A 17,149-nucleotide genomic window follows, 5' to 3' on the forward strand; every position below is an offset into this window, starting at 1 on the left:
TGCGAGGAGGTGAGGGAGGCGGGATGGGGAGGCCGACTCAGAAGGCAGTTGCAACTGAGGCCTCAGCAGATATGGGGAGCTCTGGAGCTGGGCTGGTCCTTCAGAATTGTCCCAAATTGCAGTGAGGGGGGCCAAGGCTTTGTGCCTCTGTATCAGCAGGGCAGGCTGACGGCTGTCTCCTGGAAGGGAAGCATAAACTTGAGTAGGGAAGTTCCTTGGGACTGAGGGCAATGCCCCGTGGAGGGCACAGCTGTGAGAGGTCAGTGACTGATATTCCCAGCCCTGGGGGATGAGTGTGTCGGCCTCGACATGGACTGTGCCACGTCCACAGTGTCCACTAAGTCTACCCTTCTACTGTTGCAATTTACTTGCTCCTTAGGTAAGTTTGCCCCATTTGGGAAGACCTTCTCTAGAATTCTGAATGGTCTTATGTCACACTCAGCTGGCACCTCTGCTAGCAACATCTAGGCAGCTTTCCTGGTGGGGCGAGCCGGACTCTCATTGCATATGAGTCTGGACCTCTGGTTAGCATGTTCTTCTCAGCCTATGGCTGCCATATTTGTCTATTTACCGTTAAAACCGCATGTGGGAGCACTAAGATGAGACTGTAGCAGAGGGGACTTAAGAGCTGGGTGGATGAAACTGTAATCAGCCTCAAGATTCTAGCACATGAGGCTGCTGGTCCTTCTGCACACCTGGGTCTTCCACAGTCAGCACTGGCCCTGCTGGCCTGCTGGACCTTGCTGATCTCTCCCGCCAACTTCTACTCTCACTGGTGACAGAGACCTGAGACAGGAGGTCCCAAAGCACAGGGAGCTGCAGCCAGCCATCTTCAATGGGAACCCATAAGGAGCCCACACAGAATCCAGAACAATCTCCACCAGACCCAGAAAGTCAACCCTTTTGTAGCCACTCAAGATGAAATCAAATTAAGCAACAGCAGTAACCCAAACCTTACTTTTATTTTTTAATTTTCAAATCGATCCCCTGGGCTTGAATGGGTTGCATAGTACAGGTAAGCTTCTGTCCTAGGCCTTAGGTGGAAAAGCAAGAACTCCAGGCAGGCTCCCACCCTTGAGGGCTGTGGTTTGGGATGGGTGTTGGCCAACCACGGCCCACAAGACAAAGCTGGCCAGTGGTAGCGACAGAGACCACATGGCCCGAGAAGCTGAAGATACTTATGATCTGGCCCTCTATAGAAGAAGTTCACCAGCTTCTTGTTTAGGAGGCTAGGTGTATAACTAGTCAGATACTAGCTGCAGTAACAAACAAATCCAAAATCTCCGTGGCTTAACCCTTACGACAATAGAGGGTTACTTTTTGTTCATGTCGCAGTCGAATGCAGGTGGGGGCTCTGCTCCAGGCAGTCATTCAGGGACTCACTGTGGTGGATGCTACCAGGTCTTTTCTCAGTTCCCCTTCATCAGGCTGCCGCTCCCAGCCCGCAGCTCTTGTAAACGTTGGCTGCTGATTGCTCACCGCCGCACCACTCTCCAGCTATTTGCCCTGAGTTAAAAGGCAGCCACCCCACCCAGAAATGCCTGAGAGCACAGGCAGCCCCGGGGTAGCCCACAGCCAATGACTGACTGACCAGGGGAGCAGAGGCCTGGCTCCTTGGCTTCCAGTGAACACAACTCCACGGAGCTTTGCACGCTCCAGAGCGCCCTGGGGGGTCAGAAGCTAAACTTCGTCTCAAACTCCCTGTCTGCTCAGATTCTTCCCTTGCCGCATCCTGCTTCTCCCACTCCCAAGCAGGTTTCACCTGGGAGCCTTCTGTCACTAAGTCCCTTGCATAGGAATCCCCATCTCAAGCTCTGCTTTTAGGGAACGTGACCTCGGTTGTAATATGCTGTGGCTCTTCCATCTTTAAAATGTATCTTCAAGGTCACTCTGGAATCATCCAGCTAGCAGCCGGGAGAGGAAGAGAGAGGGAGAGGCAGAGAGGGAGAGAGAGGGAGAGAGGGAGAGCGAGAGCGGGAGGAAGGCGGGGAGAATGAGAGGGGAGAAAGCAGCCTCATTCTCGATATCTCATCCCTTTTGCTCACATTCGATTGGTGAAAGCTAGTCTCTCATCAAGATGAAAGGAGGCTTCGAAATTCGTTTACCTGTGTGCCCAGGAAGAGGAAACGGTTTTGGTGAGCGCCTGGCCCGTCTCTGCCCCAAGGCATATGTCTGAAACAATTCCAGAGTGAAATCTCAGATCAAGACCACACGGCGAGAGCAGGTCACAAGGCAGAATGAGACTACTTTCTCAGTGAGCGGAACAGCATTGAGGTGCCCACTTCTTCGTGGTGTTCCTTTCCATGTTGGTCTTCCCAGCTCTTCTTTCAGGGCAGTGAGCATCAGAGAATCATCTCCCCAGCACCTGGCCCAAGGCGTGAGACACAGAAGGAACTTCATAAGTGTTTGGTGAATAAAACCAGCGGTGGCAGTGCTGTCGAGGGGCTGGAACGTGCACCGGCCTTGGAATGATGGAACAGCTTCGCAGAGGTGTGGAGGTCGACAGGAGGCATCTTCCCAGGCAGGGAGAATAACGGCGGGGGAGAGCTGAGTTTTAAACATTGGCTCCCTGAGTAAGCAGAGCCCCCAGGGAACAAATCTACTCTTTATGGCCTGCACATTCTTTCCCTGAGGGGCTACAGTCATATCTCCAAGACCTTCAAATAAACAGCTCCCTCAGCTGCCGCCAACACAGGTGCTCCATCTGTTAGGAACCACAAATGTTCGGATAGAAGGAAAGTTTATCTCCCCTCTCCGTCTCACTCCTGAGGTTGTCTTGGTGGCCTGTCTCCCCAGGGCTGCGCTCCACATTCTCAGTCTGTTTTGGTCTCTCTGCCAGCTCATTAGTTTCTGAGTCTGGATGTTTCTTGGCTTGTTAATCAGCGGCCCCCTTGGCTGGGGGCCTGCCTGGCTCTCATTAGCAGCTGCAGCCCTGGTGGAGATCAGAGGGAACCCCCATAGAAGTCATATTTGTCAGTATCTACCGGAATGATAACAACAAGACCATACAGAAGTGAACGGGAACACGGTAATTAAAAACATCGTCTGGTCACTGATGGTGGCTTGCCCTTAATGAGTCGTATTGAGACAAGATTCAAAGGGGACTTAGGTTTGTGTTGAGAGCCAGCAAGGTTGAGTAGGTTCTTAACGCAAACCAGGCCCTTTGGGGTTAAATCTGGCATTATCCTCTTCAGGATCTTGTACTTAATTTTCCTAAAAGCTCTATGAATGTTGTCTTATTTGTCGGAGACAACTGGCCATACCGTTCCTGACGTCGGATGCCATTTGCGTGTTGGGCACTGGCTCACATTTGCCTAACTATTGGCAAAATGTTTTGAATGCCATGTTTGAAATTCCTGGTGGAAGAATTCCTACTACCCTGGCGCTGTCCCTTCTGCATATTCTTAGAAACAGAACAATAAACAAGGACACAGAAAAAACCGGCAGCTTTCTCTGATTGCCAAGTGCACTATAACTTTGTTATTGAAGTCTGTTGCTTGGCCTTTGGAAAAGCTGGGATTACGTGTTTTTTTCTCTAGTGTATTAAAAAAAGTAAGACGTTGGCTTCAAATTAATCTGCAGAACTTTGAACAAAAATAAGGTTCCTTTCTAGAATATCACACTAGAAAGCAACACAGCAGGCTGCCAGAAGCTGAAGCGGGGGAAACCAGAGGGCCACGGTCATTGTACCAAGGACCTTTCGATGGCGGAGCTTTCCCGTTTCTCAAACCTGGGTCCCCCTGCTGGCCTCCATTCGGCCTACCAGCGGTCACTCTCTCCAGGATGCCTTGTGAGACCACACCCGGTGCCTCACAGTCAACGCACCTCTTGCAGTCCCTGAGGAAGATTCTGACTCCATGCTCTTGCTTGGCGTCATCTGTGTGCTGCCTTCTGAGCTATCGGCCACTGATAAAGACTAAGCTAGGTCCAGCTGGCTGTACTTTTGAACAAACACATCTGCCTGGAGGGTTTTTTTTTTGCTTTTTTGAGGAAGATTAGCCCTTAGCTAACATCCGCTGCCAATCCTCCTCTTTTTGCTGAGGAAGCCTGGCCCTGAGCTAACATCCGTGCCCATCTTCCTCCACTTTATATGTGGGATGCCACCTCAGCATGGCTTGATGAGCAGTGCGTAGGTCTGTGCCCAGGATCCAAACTGGCGAACCCCAGACTGCCAAAGTGGAGTGTGCAAACTTAACTGCTGTGCCACGGGGCTGGCCTCCTGAAGGGGATTTTGAAGGGAGAATGAGGGGGAAAGAAGGTGCTGTAGCGTTGCATGGTCATGGATTATAGCGTAGGACTCAATCTTCCTCCCCAAGCTCGGAGCGGGTCGTACAAAGCTTGTTTGGGGGCAGTTTGATCCATGATTATCCTTTCGAGTGGCCTGCTTTCACTAAAGGCAGCTCCCTCGGAATCACCCTCCATGGGCCCAGCTTCCTCAGCCCCCGTGAAAGAAGAAACTGGGCTGACGAACCTCTGTCTTTTGTTCCCGGAAGGCTGAGAGGAGGAGGGCAGCGCTGGCCAGCGCCCAGGGAAGGAGGCTATGTCTCACACGCTTTCCCTTCCAGCCTGCCTCCTCCTACCCAGTGGCAGGGGGGCAACGTTCTTAATGATAATTTTTAAAAAGTGTCAGGCCTCCGCTCATTTGCAAATCATTGTGTCTAATTTGCATACCAGATCCAGGAGGCCCCAACTCCCCATATGGAAAATGGAACACAGTATAAATAAGATAAATGGATTAGGTCAGCTGACTGCAACTGTGGCCGCAGCCGACCCACAGGCGCAGTGCGCACGAACTACAGAGGAGGTTTGTCAATCAGGCAATTTACTCCGATCCTGGAGGTGGAGGAGCAGGATGTGCGTGCACGCACGCACACAGACTCGCCGACAATCCCTGCTGGGAAATAGGCCATCAGGCAGTCCCTGCACGGTGCTGGCGTGGCCTCTAAGCCCCCAGTGGAGGCGAGGGGAAGCTCAATGCTCCAGGAGACCACCCGTCCTCAAGGACCACCGTCAGAAAGAAGGTTTGTGTCTGCAGGCCGTGGGTGGTCGATTGAAAGCCAGTCTCCTTGAACTTGATGACATAGTGAGAGAACCGTTGCTGGAAGGAGGGGGCTGGGGACCTTTCAGGTCTTCTCACCTTGATCTCAGAGGCCCTGCCATCCTGGGGCAGTGGTCTAGGCCGGCCCGGCATGGGCAGCGGTATCTGGGGACACAGGAAGTTTTGGCTCCTTCTCAGCTGCAGAAACAATTATCCTGGCAGCTGGCCACTCGCTCCTGCCCGCCTCTCAGCCCCCTCCTCAGCCTGACACATGAGTCTCCACGGCTGACCCACACCCTTTCCGGACACAGGCCATCCATCACCGCAATGCCATCTAGGGCAGTAGCAGGCGGCTCGTCCTTTTTATCAGCGCGACTCAGGAAGCAAGGCGCGGGCGATGGCTGCTGCAGTGGGATTAATATAATGCGTTGCGCGCACCTTTTGCAATTAGTTAATGGCTTGGCTATGTGGGGTATGCTTCTTGGGCCTTCTGTCTTGGGATTAATGATCTAAGACGACAGATGGTAAGTTAAAATTGCCCAGGAAAAGAAAACAAGCCTGGGGGTCGGGGGAGGAGTGGCAAAAGTGGTTCCACTCCTGGGGGGGGGGTGGCAGTGGGGACAGGAGAAATGGCACTGGGTCAGTGAGGAGGGAAGGAGTTTGATCAAGGAAGCATCCCAGAGATTGCTTTACGAACTGGAGTTTTACAAAGAGCTGTAGGACAGGCGTGTGTGTGTGTGTCTTCACACATGTGTGTTTGGCATATATGTGTATGCATATGTGATTATGTGTGTGCATTTATGTATGTGTGTGGACGTGCACGTGTGTGAGGGTGTGTATGTGTCTGCGTGTGCTCCTGTCTATGCAGTGCTGACTGTGGGCTGAGTGGTCTGTGTTCATGTGTGGTGTATCTGTGGTACGCATTTCCGTGCAGCGTGTGCATGTTTGTGATATGTATGTGGTGTGTGTGGGTGTATGTGTGTCCAGGCTGGGTCTGGACATGCAGAGACTGGGCAGGCTCCGGCTCGGGGTTGAACCCCCCGGGCCCTTCCTTGCTGGCTGCACTCTCCCTCCAGGGTCCCTTTCTGTCCCCAGCGGGCTGTCCGGGTTGTCTCCCTCTCCCAGGCTCCTGGGGCTCAGCCCGCTGCCCTCTCTCCATGGTAGGGCACCCTCCTTCCCCCAGGCCAGGCTGCAAAATGAGCCACAGTCTCCCCTCTTCCTCCTTTGCTCTCCTAGAAGGAACACCTACAGAACCTTCTGGTGTCAGGGTTTCAAGGCCAATCACATTGCAGGATAGGAGGGGCCCGAGGAAGGAGTAACCAGGCTGCAGCAAAAGATGGTGGTGTTGGGGCCGGCCCGGTGGCGCAGCGGTTAGGTTCGCACATTCTGCTTCAGCGGCCCAGGGTTCACTGGTTCGGATCCTGGGTGTGGACATGGCACCGCTTGGCAAGCCATGCTGTGGTAGGCGTCCCACATATAAAGTAGAGGAAGATGGGCATGGATGTTAGCTCAGGGCCAGTCTTCCTCAGCAAAAAGAGGAGGATTGGCAGCGGATGTTAGCTCAGGGCTAATCTTCCTCAAAAAACAAAAACAAGTGGAAAACAAAAAAGATGGCGGTGTTTATGATCTGGAAAAAGACTGGGGAGATCAGCCGAGAAATAACACAAGTGGGAACTTCAGAAAGGGTCAGTTTCTCCAGATTCAGTCTGCAACCGGGCGACTCTGGGGCCAGGAGTGCAGCGATGCCCCTGTGGGAGGGGCCTGGAGCAGAGCAACCGCATCTTGTTTGGGGGCAAAGGCACTAGAATGCCCTCTCTTGGCTACTTGTTATTATATGTCTGTCCTTCCCCCATTAATCTTTTTCTTTTTTTTTTTTCTTTTTTATTTTTTTAAAGATTTTATTTTTTTCCTTTTTCTCCCCAAAGCCCCCTGGTACATAGTTGTATATTCTTCGTTGTGGGTCCTTCTAGTTGTGGTATGTGGGACGCTGCCTCAGCGTGGTTTGATGAGCAGTGCCATGTCCGCGCCCAGGATTCGAACCAACGAAACACTGGGCCGCCTGCAGCGGAGCGCGCGAACTTAACCACTCGGCCATGGGGCCAGCCCCTAATCTTTTTCTTTTTTAAAGATTTTATTTTTTTCCTTTTTCTCCCCAAAGCCCCCCAGTACATAGTTGTATATTCTTCGTTGTGGGTCCTTCTAGTTGTGGCATGTGGGACACTGCCTCAGTGTGGTTTGATGAGCAGTGCCACGTCCACGCCTAGGATCCGAACCAACGAAACCCTGGGCTGCCTGCAGCGGAGTGTGCGAACTTAACCACTAGGCCACGGGGCCCGCCCCGTCCCCCATTAATCTTTTATTACAGGCATCTCAGCCAAGAACCTTCATCTTTCTAGGTTCTACTTGGTTTACAGAGCTTCTCTTGTGTCTGCTGTTTCTTAAAAATCACCAGCCTGAAATAATCCTTGTGCCAAAGAGGCAGATTTTGGGGTGACAAATTCTGCCCCCCTACAGGGCCAGTGGGACACACTTGCCTCCTGAGAGTCACAATAATGGAAACCAGAGGAGTCCAACCTCAGCTTCATGATGGTGATGGTGGTGGTGGGTAATTCTCTAAGGTGGCCACCCCACCCCTGGGGCATAGGGGCTGGCATTGCCCCAGCTGGACTGAAAGTGGGAGTGATGCTGGAGAGCCACACCCTAGATGCCCTGCACCCTCCTTGGCAGGGGCTGAGCAGATTCCATCTCCTTCCACCCAGGAACCATGAGAAGACTGACTCCCTTTTGAACTGAGAAGCTTCCCCTTTTGTGGTGTCAAGTTTAGGAATCACCAAGTGGAAGATAATTTCTCCTAAGCCCCATTTCAGTCAAGACTCCTCAGGTTGCTTGAAGGAACAACTCAATTCAAATTAGCTAATGCAGAACAGGCAATTTTAGTTTTATGTAACTGGGATAGTTTGGAGTTCAGGCATAGCTGGATCCAGGGGCACACATCATATTGTCAGCTCTCTCTCTCCCTTCCATTATTCTTGACTCTCTTTCTCTTCACATTGCCTTCATTCTCTGCTGCTGCACACAGCTGTCTCCATGCAACACAAGAAGCTGCTGCCTTCACAGCCTTCCAGTTTTGCCACCTCATGGAAATAGAGCTTCTCTTTTCCATGCAGTTGTGTGCTGGTAAATGTTTAACGATTGGCTCTCCAAATAAAACAGCTCTGATTTGTAGCATTTGCCAATTTCTCCATGGCACAAATATTCTCATGGTGGTCAATTTCAAGCTACCCAAGAGTGGCACATCTTTGACTCTCATGAGCTGGTGGGAGGGAGGCTCCAGCACATTGCTGCTCTAGTGTCTGCACGCCTATGCTAGGAAATCAGTCTGGTTGCCTCTGCTTGACACTCAGGCCAAGCCCTGGACTGAGCCCTGTGTCCAGGGGAATGGGCTGTGATGATTGCCCAGGATGTGCTGTCTTCCTGCCCTGTGGCTGGGGTTGGGGAAAGGGCACAGGGTGATGGGACCATGAACCAGACTAGAACTGCGTAAATTGGGAGTGGGGATCCCCAGAAGAAGGGGTGCAAACAACATGTGTTCCCGGGAGGCCTTTTCCGCTGCTGCCACTCCCTGGGGCATCTCATATATTACTCTGGCAGCTGCTTAGGGAAGACGGAAGAGAGGAGCTGCTGTTGGAGTGACATCCTCAAAGCAGGAAGCCGAGAAGAGGGATGGTCAGATGAGGCGCTGGGCGAAAACAAGAAGGGGACAGGCAAGCAGCTCTTGAATGGGTCTCAGCTCCTCAGGGCACTGAGGAGGGGACACGGTTGACCCAGTCTGGCAGGGACTAGCAGCATTCTGTGTTCATTTCGTCTAAAACAAAGATGTCAGAGGAAGCTGCAGACTGGCAGGGCTGCCTGCAGAGAGGCAATGTCGCGTGACCAGGAGCTGTGACCTCCTGGCCTGAGCACAGGATGTCGCAGGGCCCCAAGGAGTGGTTGACTCATCTTCCCCCAGGAAACGGGCAGGCATCCAGGTGCAGTTAATCAGCGTGTGTGTTTTCACGCACGTGGGTGTGCCTGTGCGCGTGTGGTGTTAACCGTGGGCAAGCAGGCAGGACCGAGTGTCTTAACAGGGATCAGGCAGGAGACGGGGCCTGGAGGGAGTAAGCAGTGGGGGAGTGAAGCCAAGGCGAGGGCAACCCATCTGGCAGCGTCCAGGGAGGGGAGCTGCGGCTGGCTGCCCTCGATGGTCCTGAGCTGCCCGTGGTGCTGCCGGCCATGGAGCTGTCCTGGGGCAGAGTGGACCCGGTGAAACACTAAGTACAGAAGAAGGGAAGCTTCTCTCCAGAAATCTCACGTTTAAAGCAGTGGATCTCAAAGTGTGGTCCTCAGATTGGCAGCATCGGCATCACCTCGGAACGTGGTAAAATGCAAATTCTCAGGCCCAACCCCAGACCTCAGAATCGGTCGCTCCGCGCTCCGGGGGTGGGGCCGGCAGTGTGTTTAACAAGCCCCAGGGGACTGGCAGGCACACTCCAGCGTGAGCGCCCCTGTTGTACAGGAACACTTGATGCCTCGAAGCATCTCAGGAGCAAACATCATGGGGTAGGGGTGTGCTGTTTGTCCTCTGTCTGCCCTCCAAGATCCATTCTCAACTATTTTCCACCATGTTCTGTGTCCTGGAGCCCCAGCTCTGTGGGCTGACTCTCTGAGCTCCATGCCAGCTGACTTTCTACTGGGCTCGGCCGATGGGGAACAGCAGATCTGAGGCAGGAAGAGAGAGGTCGGAGCATTTCTCCTTCGCCCTCTCCCCACTCCCCTCCCTGCTATGAGGCAGGTCATGTTCCTCCATCATTGCCGCTCCCACTGGAGGCCCCCCTTTAAGGTTCCACCTCTCCCTGGGCTCCCATATAAAACCAGTCCCTCCCCTCGTCTCTAAGAGCGCTAACGGCTTCCGGGTGTTCCTTGTTTCCGGGTGCCTCAATATGCCCGCGTGGTTCCTGTCACTTGTCACTACTTCTGGATGTGTACCCTCCATCAAAGACTGTTTATCTGCCTCTCGGAGGGTGAAGGCTGTCTCCCGGCAGCACCTGACTGATAGCAGACAGACGTGCTGATGCTGGTGCTGATGCTGTCCCCAGCCGGCCTTCTGGAGATGACAGTTCATTTCTCTGGAGCTCATAGCAGAAGAGAAGGAACTGTGGCAAGGAATGTTCTCAGTGCCCGCCACCATAGGGACTGTAATTTCCAGTTTAACAACAATGAAATGAAAGCTTCGGTCCAACAACTGGTAGAGGCAGAGCCAGGATTGAATTCATGTCTGTCTGGTTCCGAAGTCTGCATTTCCCACAACAGAGGGTGCTTCCCCATAGATTACAACAAATGCCTGGAATCTTCTGATGGCAAGATGATGCTTTCACGATAGATACAGACCCCAAAGACCAGGGCTATTCTGAAATGCCATAGGGAAGATGCTGCTGCTCAGCGTTGGCCAGTGGTTTCAGTTGGCATCAGCAGGTTAAGGGAAGACGGGGGAGGGCACATCCTTTGAGGTCCTCGAGGGCCCACGCGCTGTGCGTCACTTGGTCTACATTGTCTAGTGTAATTATCAGGGAATCCAACGAGGTGGCGATTGCTACCTACTTCACAGATGAGAAAATTGAGGCTCAAAAGGTCAAGTCATTTTTGCAATAGCAACTCTCTCTCCCAGCCCCTTTCCATCCTCCCCGGTGCTCATCAGCATCTGACAGTCTATCTTTCACTTGTTTATTGTTTGTCTCTCCCACTAGAATGTAACGCCACGATCAGGGATTGTTGTCTATTTTCTTTCCCACAGCTGCATCCCTCAGGCTAGAAGGATGCCCGGCACACAGTCAGCACTCCATAATTATTGGATGTGCCAGTGAAGGTATGTTACAGAACCAGTAAATTGCAAATCTGGATCGAAATCCAGGACTCAAAAGTCAAGTTTTCTGCATTATTACCACCCTGCTTCCCCTCCAATCAATACCTAGGAGTGTATACTTATTGAGCACCGACTGTGTGCCTGGCTCTGTTGTTGCTGCGTTTGCACGCACATCCATGATAAGTGTTCTTTATGTTCTTCTGTAACTTAACATTTTTTCTAAAAGTTTTCAGTGTCTGATTTCTTTTTCTGAGCTGATTTTCATGTGGTTTGCCTGCTGCGCTTGTTGGGTGGTGTTTTCGCTTCTTGCCCCCCATCAAGGGCCTGGGGCCATCGAGTCATCCAGATGAGTGAGTCATTCATTATACTTCACCTCCTCACTGCTAAAGAATTCACCATTTCTCTTCAAAGTGATGCCATGTCAGCCGTACAACTGTCTCCAGTAGAGTGGCCAAAGGCACAAGGGTGGTGACAAATGGCCCTCCAAACCCCAGCCTGTGACCACAGGCCTCAGATCGCCTGGGGATCTTTGCTACCTCTTGTATCATGGTGGTGGCCGCTGCCCTGACCTACTGTGCCAGGCACAGCCCAGCGATGCCCGGCTCATTTTCCTTAAATGCCCACGAGGGCAGGGGTCATATCTGCGCGGCAATGCTTGACGTAAGTGGGGCTCAATAAACGCATGTGGACAAATGAATGAACGATATGATTGAATGATCACAGCAACATTGTGCATTATCATCATCCCCATTTTACAGAGGAGGAGACTGAGGCTCACTGCAGCGAACCAGAGGATTGCTGAGTTCCTGGCCGCCCTCTTCGAGCTCCAGCATAGAATCTCTACACATTTTGAATATTTCGGTTTAGGATTTGGACAAAAGATCCCCACAGTTACCTTCTCTCCCTGTGTGGTGTTGGAACTTCCTTCAAATGTAGCTAACCAGGAACTTGGGCGATAAGAGGCTCTCAGCTAGAGGAAAAAACATGATTCGGCAACTCACTTCTGGAAAGACGTGCTCCTACCCCTCCCACTCCAGCAAAACGCCGGGGGCAGACCCGGGAGTGGAAAGTTGCCATCTTCAGTTTGATGACTTTGCTGGGACGTGCTACAGGATGGCCTGCCCGCCACGTGGCAGCCCCAGCCACAGAAGGTGCAGCCTACCTCTTGGGGTCAGGTGTGGGAGACGGGGGCCAGTCTCCTTCTCAGATCACCTGGACAGAATCCCAGTGAGCCGGAAATTCTGGGGCTGAGTAGAGGGCTAAATCTAATCTAATTCATGTCTCTGTCACAAAGTGTGTGTCTCCATCACAACCCCGGTCGTTTGAGAAGGAAAGAAACTTAAAACCACCAAACCCCTCTACTGAGCGAGTTAAGGAGACTCAATAAATTAAAGTCAGAATCTACAAGTTGAGTGACTAAGGGTGTAATTCCTCACATTCCATTAGGAAGGGCCTAACCTCGGGGTTCCTTTAAATGATGAAGCCCTGCCCCCCTCACCTCCAGGTCATTGAAAATATAATTGTACATTTATTCACTCAACATTTACTGAGTTTTTATCATATGACAGACACTGGGCTAGGTGCTGGGGATTCAGAAATGAGATAAAATGTAATTTACACCATTTAAAAAAGGTATCTGTGATGGTTAATCGTAGGCATCTACTTGAATGGGATGTCCAGATATCCAGTCAAACGTTATTCTGGGTGTTTCTGTGAGGGTGTTTCTAGATGAGATTAACATTTAAATCAGTAAACCTTGGCTAAAGCAGATTGTCCTCCCTAACATGGGTGAGCCTTACCCAAACAGTTGAAGGCCTGAATAGAACAGAAAGATTGGCCTTCTCAGCAAGAGAGAATTCTCTAGCAGACGTCTTGGACTTCATCTGCAACGTTGGCTATTCCTGCCTGAGGACCTTCAAACCGGGAACATTGTTCCCTTCCTGGGTCTCCAGCCTGCTGGTCCACCTTGCAGATTTGACTTGCCAGCCTCCATAATTGCACGAGCCAATTCCTTATAATCTCTCTCTCTCTCTCTCTCTCTCTAAAACCTCTTTCTTTCATTTCTTTGGAGAACTCTAATATCCCACTGTTATGTTCCTTCTTGCTCTTCTGTCTATCCCTTAAGTTGATCGGAAATTATTTCAAGTGGCTGACATTAACATATACAATAACCAAGATGAAATAAAACGAATTAGGAAAATGGATTAGGGATTGCCCTCCTAGCATCCATTTATGAGAGCTATAGTCCCCCAAACTCAAGCCAATACCTACTGCAGGGCAGCCATTCGGTGCTAGATGATCCCACCCCTGCCATAGCCGATTGGCCCGAGGTTGGCCATCTGCCCTGATTGGGCCAAGCAGAGCTGTTCCCTGGGAGTTTTAAACCTGGAGTAGGAGCAAGCATCAGGTCAGCCAATGGAGGCTTCAAGAGGTAAAGCTCAGGAGCCACCAGTGACCATGTTTCCACCCCGTGGGGAAAGCTGGGCTGCAGTGAGAGAGGGGCATTGAGGAGGAAGTGAGAGAGAAGTCAAGATGACTGATGGGGGGGCGATCGAGTGGTCCCTTGCTCCAGCTGTTCCTGGTCTGACCACATTCCTCTTTCATGGGACACTCTAGTATCCTTATCATAAATCTCCCTTTTTTTGCTTAACATAGTTCAAGTTCGTTTCTGTCACTTTCAACCAAATCATTCTTTTAGACCGAAGGAAAAACAGAAAGGAAACTGAAAAATGAAGCTAGGGTTAAGGTTAGCGGATGAACTTGAGGCTCTGTGGCTCAACAGACGTGATAGAACTGGGCCACACGGTCAGCCCTGAGCTTTCCGGAGGCCAGTCCAAAGTGGGAGACAGGATTTATAAGATTCAGTGTCTACACAAATCAAAAGAAACCAAATGGTCGGAAGCAACACTCATCATGGTATAATACTGAGACCAGACGGAGACTTTTTGGGGGGATCTTTTTAGAGAGGGCACTAAGCAATTTGACAGTGGTTCTCAAAGTGTTGTCTGGACCAGCAGCAGCATCATCACCTGGGAACTTGCTAGAAATGCATAATCTTTTTTTTTTGTAAGGAAGATTAGCCCTGAGCTAACCCTGCACCCGGGATCCGAACTGGTGAACCCCGGGCCTCCAAGAAGCGGAACGTGCGCACTTAACCACTGCGCCACCCGGCCGGCCCCAGAAATGCACATTCTTATGTTTGTACTCTGAGAGTGGGGCCCAGTAATCTGTGTTTAAATAAGCTCTCCAGGTGATTCGGAAGCACGCTGATGTTTGAGAAACGCTCCAGTATGATAAGCAATGTTTCCACAACATCCCATCCCAACAGCCCGCACAGTAGTGGGCTTTATAGGGCTCTCCCTCATAAGAGCGCTCAGTGATTGCAGTGGATGTCTCCTGGTTTTGCCTGCCCTGCAACACTGTTCCAGCTGCAGGACCCCTCCTCCACCATCCTCTGTGGTTTAGGAAAAAAAAAAATGGTCAGTCATAAAGCCCTACCTGCACGTGGGCCATGGAATGGTCATGTGACCCAGACCTAGCCAATCCTAAGACCCTCTCCTCTGGTCCAAAGTGACTGAACCAAGGGGATCATATGACTCAAGCTGGGCCAATCAGGAGCCCTTAATGAGATCTGAAAAATAAATGGTGGTGGAGAGCAATAGAGTTTTCTTTTCTGATAGCAAGTAGAAAGGGAGAGAGAGTCAAAAAAGAGAGAGAGAAGAGATTGCTTTGATAACTTCTGTGCTCCTGGCCCTCGAATCCATGCCACCCAGTGCCTCTCACTGCAGAAAAGCCCTAAGACTTTCCCGACTGGACTCAGGCCAGAGATGCAGCATTGTGAGTCTGTGGCTTCCTGGGGAAACTGACGTTCCGGCGCCTGGTACCCTCTGGCTGGCTGTGGGAGAGGAGCCATGTGAGTGTGGGCTTCTGGGTACATCTTTGGAGGAGCCGGGATGGGGCTAGAATAGAGGAGCAGAGTCTTCTTCATGGAGGACCCCCTGTTGACTTGGAATCTAGCCAGGAGGATATTTTGCCACAAGTTGCTCTCAAAAGGGCTGCAGAACCAGGGAGTTCCGGGGTTCCGAGTTCAACAGCCTGTGAGCTTTTGACTGAAATGGACATCTGCTTTAGAAATTGTCCAGCCTCAAATTATTATAGCCTGACCCTTCGGCAGAGAGGATGAGTGGGAGGACCCTTCACCTTCATCAATTCTCAAAGGGCCTGTGACCCCAAAGCGGTTAAGATACTCTACTCCATGGCAGGCAACTCTGGGATTGCTTTTTCTCCTCTGCACTAAAAAGGACCCAACTTTCTGAGTAAAACCTTGCCTTTGCCTATGGCGCTATCCTAGAAATGCTCCCTGGCACCCCTACCCCCCACGGCAGGGAGAGAATCCTTCATATCAGGGTGTGTCCTCAGCAGCTTCCCCAAATGTCAAAACCCAGCGTGCTAATTGTTAAAGCATGTGGCTCCACGTCCAAATGGTAACACTTAATTCCCGAACTCTGGATGTTTGACTGGGAGCCTAACCTTGAATGCGCTGTGGTTTAATGCCTGCCAAAGGCTGGAAGAAAGAAATATTTATGAAGGATTTCCTGAAGGAGACACAGTCCATATATCCTATACTCTTAGATTTATCTTTGGATTAAGCCAGAGCTAAGAAGTGAAATGGTAAAGAGGAGCTGGTAGGAGCAGATGTCCTGAGGTCAAGTTCTGGATGCCCCAATTACTAGCTGGGCTGCCTTGGGTAAGTACCTTAAACTTTCTGTGCTCGGTTTTCTTATTTGTAAAATGGGCGTAATGACAGCCTACTTCTTTGTGGTAGATTACCTTCTTGGTCCTGCTTCTTCAGCTCTCTCTGAATCTATGTCCTTTGCCTTGTAAGTTCTCAGTGCCTTCCCGCTGTGGCAGAGTGGTCTGCCCACACCTTGATTCTGGGCTCGGCCATGTGACGTGCTGTGGCCAATGGGACATCAGCAGATGCTTGAAGTTGGTGCATTGAGGCTTGCTGTCTTGGCCCCTGCCACTGCCATAAGGACGTGCCTGCTGGGCAATGAGACATGTGGAATGGTGCTGAGTGGCTCCACCTGAGGCCAGCCTACATCAGTTCACTTCCGCTGTCCCCCAGATGCACGAGCAAGTACAGGCAGGATCAGCAAAGCTGCTCAGCCCAGCCCAGCTGAATCCAGATCAGCTGAATCCTGTAGACGCTTGAGGAACAAATGCTGATTGTTGTATGTTACTAAGGCTTTGTGATGATGTTATGCAGTGACAGCTGACGGATACAGTCATGGTGTTCTCGCGAAGATTAAATGAGTTCATACATGTCGGATGCTCAGAACGGTGACTGGAATGTGTGCTTAGGAAGTCCTGGGCATGGCACACACATATGCCTTGCAAATCTGGGCTTTCTTTCCCAGAAAGCTGATGCCTGCGTCACGCTGCCTGCCCTGTTTCTGCCAGCCCCGTTGCCTAAAGGGAGGGCAGGGGGTGTGAGTAGCTGGGATGGAATAGACTTTATACGACCTACCCTGGTGCTTGGGATTTGAATGCTTTGCAGCCTGTCCCCTGGGCTCGCTCCTGCCTCCCGCTTTCTCTGGCTCCGATCCCTTTGGAGCAGGCGTTAGAACAGGAGCTGCACAAGAGCAGAGACTTTGTCTCTCTTGCTCATTGATGGATCCCTAGTGTCCCCGGCAGTTACTGACACATAACAGGTTCTCGACGTGTCTGATTAGTTGACTGATTATGGGCTTATCGGGTCAAGCTTAATTTTGGTCTCATTGCTTTTCTCAATTCCAGTGAACTCCTGCTAGCTCTTTCTCCCTCTTCGCAGGCGTGCCTGAAGCTAGTGGGACGGTGAAGTCTAGAACCCCATGGGGGACTAATTAAGACCAGGGAAATGGCGCAACCCCCATCAGCTACCCCCCTCCCCAGGGGCCACAGACAGGGCAGCCACACGTCAGTGGAGTGGAACGTTGTCTAATGGCGCTACTCGAGGAATGTGGGAGAGAGACCCTGCTAAAGCAGGCAGCCATCAGATTCCTAAACTTCTCCTCAGAACTTCTATTTATGTAAAGCCATGCCCTTTTCCTGCCATTAGCATGGAAACACAAACACTCTTGTGAGGCGTGCCATTTTGATTACTTAACTCTTGAGTAAGAATCTATTTCTAGAAGTATTCCTTTTTATAAAATTATATAATTCTACTTATA

The 17,149-nt window shown here is 51.2% G+C and overlaps 1 long non-coding RNA gene across 2 annotated transcripts; it reads left to right on the forward strand.

The window, feature by feature from the left end:
• The first annotated feature begins 4,756 nt into the window (after window positions 1–4,756).
• On the forward strand, window positions 4,757–12,347 carry LOC123282542 (uncharacterized). Of its 2 annotated transcripts, none has more exons than XR_011499781.1 (3): window positions 4,757–5,021; window positions 10,869–10,940; window positions 11,696–12,347. It is a non-coding gene; the product is annotated as an uncharacterized lncRNA (long non-coding RNA). The 2 variants fall into 2 exon arrangements; XR_011499780.1 differs by lacking the exon at window positions 4,757–5,021 and adding an exon at window positions 5,051–5,562.
• Window positions 12,348–17,149: the final 4,802 nt, after the last annotated feature.

The sequence above is a fragment of the Equus asinus genome, chromosome X, assembly GCF_041296235.1.
Source record: "Equus asinus isolate D_3611 breed Donkey chromosome X, EquAss-T2T_v2, whole genome shotgun sequence".
NCBI classification, from domain to species: Eukaryota; Metazoa; Chordata; class Mammalia; order Perissodactyla; family Equidae; genus Equus; species Equus asinus.